The sequence below is a fragment of the Orycteropus afer genome, unplaced genomic scaffold (assembly GCF_000298275.1).
Source record: "Orycteropus afer afer isolate SDZICR_OR568_19922 unplaced genomic scaffold, OryAfe1.0 scaffold00169, whole genome shotgun sequence".
NCBI lineage: Eukaryota > Metazoa > Chordata > Mammalia > Tubulidentata > Orycteropodidae > Orycteropus > Orycteropus afer.
In genome coordinates this window covers 952386-959876 of record NW_006921756.1, presented here as the reverse complement: position 1 = coordinate 959876, position 7491 = coordinate 952386, and positions in this window count along the sequence as shown.

Sequence of the window (7491 nt, the reverse complement as noted above, 5' to 3'; positions counted from 1 at the left end):
AAAGTTGATGCTCTTGAGTTGTAATACAAAGAATACTGAAAATACCATGGACTGACAGAAGAACAAACAAATCTGTCCTGGAAGAAGTACAGCCAGAATGCTCCTTGGAAGCAAGAATGGAAAGACTTCTTTTCACCTACTTTCATGATGCTGTCAGAAGGGACCATTCCCTGGAGCAGCATATCATGTTGGTAAAGGGGAGAGTCAACAGAAAAGGGGAGGATCCTCAGCGAGGTGGACTGACACAGTGGCTGTAAGGACAGGCTCAGCAAGGATTGTGAGGCTAGCACAGGACCAGGCAGTGTTTCATTCTGTTGTCCATAAGGTTACTATGCGTCAGAGGCAACTTGATGGCACCTAACAACAATGACAACATTGAATGTCAGGTGATGATAAGTGTCATGAGAAAATTATACATATGAACAAGGAGAGAGAGTTCTGAGAGAGGTGTTATAACTGAAAATAGGTAGGTCAGAGACCTCACTGAAAAAGTAAAATTTGAAAACAGACCTAAAGAGGTGGGAGAGTGAGACATGGAGATAGATATACTGGGGAAGAACGATACAGGCAAATGCAAGCTCTGAGGCAAGAGTGTGCTTGTAGTTTCGAAGACCAGCAGGGAAGCCAAAAAGGCTAAAACTCACTGCCATTGAGTCAGATCCGACTCATAGCGACACCTCCTTGGGTTTCCGAGGCAGTATCACTATAGAAGTAGCTTGCCCCATCTTCCTTCCGAGGAGTGGCTGGTGGGTTTGAACCGCCAGCCTTCAGTTTAGCAGGCAAATGCCTTAGGCACTACGCTACCAGAACTCCAGAAGAGGCTAAAGCAGAGTGAAAGTGAGGGAGAGCCATAGATGAAGTCAAACACAGACATGATGGTGAGGGAGATCCTGCATGGCAATTTGAAGACTTTAACTTTTGATCTAAGTGAAATGGAAAGCCACTGGAGAGTTCTGAGCACAAGCATGACATGATCTATCTTATGTTTACACAGCTCTGTGAATATATTAAAAACCATTGAATTAGAGACTAAAAGGGATACATTTTATGGCATGTACATTATATTTAAATAAAATTATTCTATTAAAAAACATAGGAGCTCTGGTAGCATAGTGCCTAAGGCACTTGACTGCTAACCAGAAGGCTGGTGGTTCAAACCCACCAGGTTCTACTTCTGTAGTGATATTGCCTTGGAAACCCAAGGAGAGGTTGCTATGAGTCGGGTCTGACTCAACAGTACAGAACAACAACAACAATCTTATGCTTTATGTTTAAAAAAAAAAAAATACTCACTGCTGTCTAGTCAATTGCAACTCAGAGCGACCCCTCCTTGGGTTCTGAGGCGGTATCTCTTTGGAAGTAGTTGCCCAGTGCTCCTTTTGAGGAGTGGCCGGTGGATGTGAATCACCAGCCTTCTGGTTAGCAGTCAAATGCCTTAGGCACTATGCCACCAGAGCTCCTATGTTTGTTAACAGAACAATTTTATTTAAATATAATGTACATACCATAAAATGTATCCCTTTTAGTCTCTAATTCAATGGTTTTTAACATATTCACAGAGCTATGTAATCATGACCACTACCTAATTTTAGAACACTTTCATTATTCTGAAAAGAAACCTCATACTCATTAGCAGTCCTTCCACCATTCCTTTCTTCCCTCAGTCCTTAGTAACCAAGAATAAGATTTCTGTCTCTATGGATTTGCCTATTACAGGCATTTCATATAAATGAAATCATAAAATATGTGGCCTTTTATGACTGGCTTCTTTCACTTAGCATAACGTTTTCAAGATTCATTCATGTCATAGCATGTATCGCTACTTCATTCCTTTTATTCCACTTTATGGATATACCGTATTTTGTTTATCTGTTTATCAGTTAATGGGCATTTGAATTCTTCTCCTTTGTGGCTATTATAAATAATGTTGCTATGAATGTTTGTGTATAAGTTGGGTATATTTCTAGAAATGAAATTGTTAGGCCATATGGTAACTCTGGAGTCCCTGGATGCCATAAATAGTTAATCACTTGGCTATTAACCAAGAGGTTGGTGGCTCCAATCCAGACAGAAGCTCCTGGAAAGAAAGGCCTGATGACCTACTTCCAAAAGATCACCCAGCCATTGATAACCCTTAGAGCACACTTCTACTCTGAAACACATGAACTCTCCATGAGTTGGAATTGACACCATGACAAATGGGTTTTTGGTTTTAGGGTAATGTCACTCTACATTTTATCTGTTAAGGAATTGCCAAATTGTTTTCTGCAGTGGCTGTATCATTATATAATCTCACCAACAATGTATGAGGATTCAAATGTCTCTAAAAATAAAAATATTAATATGAAAGAGAAAATGTTAAGGTTCATCTCACTCATGAACATAAATGCATATATTCTAAAGCAAACTGTTAAGAAAGCAAATCTAGCAATATAAAATTAATAATAAACACATGAGGACTAGGTTGAGCTCATATCAGAAATGAAAATTGGTTTAATATTATGATACTGTTTACTTTTAATACTTTATTTATTTATTTATTTATATCGAGAATATACACATCAGAACACACACCAGTTCAACAATTTCTACATGTACAATTCAGTGGAACTGATTCCATTCTACGAGTTGTACAACCACTCTCACCCTCTTTGCCTGAGTTATTCCTCCCTCATTAACATAAACTCTCTGACCCTTAAGGTTCCTACCTCAACTTTCCAGTTGCTATTGCCAATTTAATCCCATAGTTCTTAAACAAAAGTAATGCTCAAAATAGAAATTTTTTTGCTACTGAAACTATTGTTTAGTTTTAAGGAGACTTCAGAGATATTTTTGGTTTTAAGGTCATCTCAGGACAAAAGTTTCAGGCGTTTACCTACCCTTCATGGCTCCAGGAAGTCTGGAGTCCATGAGGATTTGAGATTCTGTTTTGCAATCTCCTCCTTTCATCAGTATTCTTCTTCGAAATCTTTGCTCAAAATATTCAGAAATGGTAGCCATGCACCATCCAGTTCTTCGGGTCTCACAGCAAAGGAGGCAATTGTTCATGGATATAATTAGCCACATATTTCATTTCTTCCTCCTATTCCTGACTCTCCTTCTGCCTCTGTTGTTCTAAATGAACGTATTAGGATAGTTATTAAGGTAATTTAGCACACTAGCAGATTAAAAATGAAAAAAATCATATGATTATATCAACAGATACAGAAAAATGTTTGCTAAAAGTCAATATCCATTTATGATATATTTAGGAGTAAATGTAGGAGTTAAAGGCATAATAAATGCTATTTATACTAGGTATTTTTGTCATCATTATTAGTTGTAACATTACTAATACCAGCAGTAATAGTAGTAGTAGGTGAAATAGAAGGGAACTTCTTTAACCTGATAAAGGGACATCTACAGAAAAACACTACAGCAAATATTACTATATTTAATATTAGACATTATTTAAAATTAGGAATCATAGAAGGATATTTGATATCACTATTCTTTTTATTAGTAATTTAACAGTATACTTAATAGTAGATATTGTTCTAAGTGCTTTATATAGGTTAACTAAATCATTAAACAACTATATGAAGTACAATTACATATTTGTTGTTGTTGTTGTCGTTAAGTTGTGTCGAGTCTGCTCTGAATCATAGTACCCTGTGTACAGTAGAACAAAACACTGACTTACCTTGGGACATATTCACAATCTTTGTGTGCTTATTCCAATTGTTTTAGTCACCATGTCAATCCATCTCATTGAGGGTCTTCCATTTTTTCCCTGACCCTCTAAAGTACAGCATGATATCCTTCTCCAGGCATTGGTCCCTCCTGATAAGATGCCCAAAGTACAAGAGACCAAGTCTCACCATTCTTGCTTCTAAGGAACATTCCGGCTGTATTTTTTTCCAAGACACATTTGTTCGTTCTTCTGGCAGTCTATGGTATATTCAGTATTCTTTGCCAACACAATAATTTCAAATGTATCAATTTTTCTGCAGTCTTCCTTATTCATTGTATAGCTTTCACATGCAAATGAGGCTACTGAAGGGACTATGGCTTGGGTCAGGCACACCTTAGATTTCAAAAGTGACATCTTTATCCTTAAACACTTTAAAGAGGTCTTTTGCAGCAGATTTGCCCAGTCAATATGCTGTTTGATTTCTTGACTGCTGCATCCATGGGCATTGATTGTGTATACAAGTAAAATTAAATCCTTGACAACTTCAGTCTTTTCTCCATTTATTATAATGTCGCTTATTTGTCCAGTTGTGAGGATTTTTGTTTTCTTTATGTTAAGGTGTACTCCATACTGAAGGCTGGCGTCTTTGATCTTCGTCAGTAAGTGCTTCAAGTCTTCTTTGCTTTCAGCAAGCAACATTGTGTCATCTGTGAGTCTTCCTCCAATCCTGATGCTGTGTTATTCTTCATACAGTCCAGTTTATCAGATTATTTGCTCAGCATAAAGTTTGAATAAGTATGATGAAAGGATACAACTCTGATGCACACCTTTCCTGATTTTAAACCACTCAACATCCCCTTGTTCAGTTACAACAACAGCCTCTTTGTCTATGTTGTTGTTGTTGTCGTTAGGTGCCATCGAGTCGGCTCCAACTCATAGTGACCCTGTGTACAACAGAACAAAACCTGGTCCTGTGCCAGCCTCACAATCCTTGCTATACCTGAGCCCATTGTTGTAGCCACTGTGTCAATCCATCTTGTTGAGGGTCTTCCCCTTCTTCATTGACCCTCCACCTTACCAAGCATGATATCCTTCTCCAGGGAATGGTCCCTTCTGACAATACGACCAAAGTAGGTGAGACAAAGTCTGGCTATTCTCACTTCCAAGGAGCATTCTGGCTGCATTCTTCTAGGACAGATTTGTTAGTTCTTTTGGTCTATGTACAGATTCCAAATAAGCACAATTAAGTTTCTTGAATTCCCATTCTTTGCAATGTTATCCATAATTTGTATGATCCACACAACCAAATGCCTTTGCACAGTCAATAAAACACAGATAAACATCTTTCTGATTCCTTACTTTCAGCCAAGATCTGTCTGATATCAGCAGTGATATCTCTAGTTCCATGCCCTCTTGTGAATCTGGCTTGAATTTCTGGCAGTTCCCTGCTGCAACCATTTTTTAGTTATTTTCAGAAAAATTTACTTGCATTAATATTAATGATATTATTTTATAATTTCCCCTATTCTGTTGGGTCTCTTTTCTTTGGGATGGGCACAAATAAGGATTTTTTCCAGTCAGTTGGCCAGGTGGCTGTCTTCCAAATTTCTTGGCATTAAAGAGTGAGCACTTCCAGTGCTGCATCCATTTGTTGAAACATTTCCATGGGTATTCCTTCAGTTTCTGGAGATTTGTTTTTTGCCAACGCCTTCAGTGAAGCTTGGACTTCCTCCTTCAGTGCCATCAGTTCTTCATCATATGCTACCTCCTAAAATGGTTGCACATTGACCAATTCTTTTCTGTACAATGACTCTGTGTATTCCTTCCATCTTCTTTTGACTCTTCCTGCATCATTCAATATTGTGCCCATAGATTCCTTCAATATTGCAACTCGAGGCTTGAATTTTTTCTTCACCTCTTTTAGCGTGAGAAATGCTGAACGTGTTCTTTCCCTTTGATTTTCCAACACCAGATCTTTGTACATTTCATTATAATACTTTACTTGGTCTTCTCGAGCCATCCTTTGAAATCACTTCTGCTGTTTTGTATCATCATTTCCTCCCTTTGCTTTAGGTAATCTCTATTCAAGAACAAGTTTCAGAATCTCTTCTGGCATGCATTTTGGTCTTTTCTTTCTTTTTTGTCTTTTTTACGATCTTTTGCTTTCTTCATATACAATATTCTTGATGTCATTCCACAACTCATCTGGTCTTTGATCACTGGTGCTCAGTTCATCAAGCCTATTCTTCAGATTGTCTCCAGATTCAGGTGGGATATTCTTACACCCTATTTTGCCTCTTGTGGTCTTTTTTCAACCTTCTTCAGCTTCCACTTAAACTTGCATATTGAGCAACTGATTGTCTGTTCCACAGTTGGCCCCAGGCCTTGTTCTGGATTATGATATTGAACTTCTCCATTATTTCTTTCCACAGATGTAGTTGATTTGCATTTCATCTGGTGACGTCCACATGTATTGTCACCATTATGTTGTTGAAAAAACAGGTATTTTCAATGAATAAATCATTGCTCTTGCAAAATTCTATCATGCATTTCTGGAATCATTGCTGTTACTAAGGCCATATTTTCCAATTACTGATGCTTCTTCTTTGTTTCTATCTTTCTCATTCCTGTCACCTGTAATTATCAGTACATCTTGATTGCATATTTGGTCAACTTCAGACTGCAGAAATTGGTAAAAATCTTCCATTTCTTCATCTTTTGTTTTAATGGTTGGTGCATAAATTTGAACCATAGGTGCTTCTATTAACTGGTCTTCCTTGCTGGCATTTCGATATTATCCTATCACTGATAGCATTGTACTTCAGGATAGATCTTGAAATGCTGTTTTTGACGATGAATGTGGCACCATTCCTCTTCAATTTGTCATTCCTGGCATAGTATATCATATGATTGTCTGATTCAAAATGCCCAGTATCAGTCATTTCAGCTCACTAATGCCTAAATATCAATCTTTATCTGTTCTTTTTCATTTTTGACTACTTCTAATTTTCTAGATTCATACTTTGTACATGTCATGCTCTGATTATTGATGGATGTTTGCAGCTGTTTCTTCTCATTTTGAGTGGTGCCATATCAGCAAATAAAGGTTCTGAAAGCTTTGTTCCATCCACATCATGGTCACATTTACTTTGAGAAAGGAGCCCAGGTGGTGCAGCATGTAAGGTATTTGACTGTTAACCAGAAGGTTGGTGGTTCAAACCCACCAGCCACTCCATAGAAGGAAGACAGGGCAATCTATTTCTGTAAAGATTTACTGTCTTGGAAATCCAATGAGAGTCGCTATGAGTTGGAATCAACTGGATAGGAGTGGATTTGTTTGTTTTGGGTGGGTTTTTTGTTTTTTTTTTTTTGGCTTTTACTTTGAGGAAACAAATCTTCCCTAGTCATATTTTGAGTGGCTCATCTTCTGGCACTTTCAGACAATGTTTTACTGCTATTGATAATGCTTTCAGTGGCCAATTTCTTCAGAAGTGCACATCCACGTCCTTTTTCCCTAGTCTGGAAGCTCCACTGAAATCTTTCTACCATGGGTGACCCTTCTGGAATTTGAAATACCAGTGGCATAGCTTCGAGTATCACTGCAACACACAAACTACCATAGTATGACAAACTGACAGATGACTGGTGGCAATTACATATTAGACCCAGTTTAATTTGAGAAATCTGAGATAGAAGAAAAGTTAAATAGTTTTCCCAAGGATCTCAGAAAAGCAGGGTCAGGTTTTGAACTTAGGCACCTGACTCAATTTCTATGCATTAACTTCTATACTGGGAGCTCTGGTGGCACAGTGCCTAAG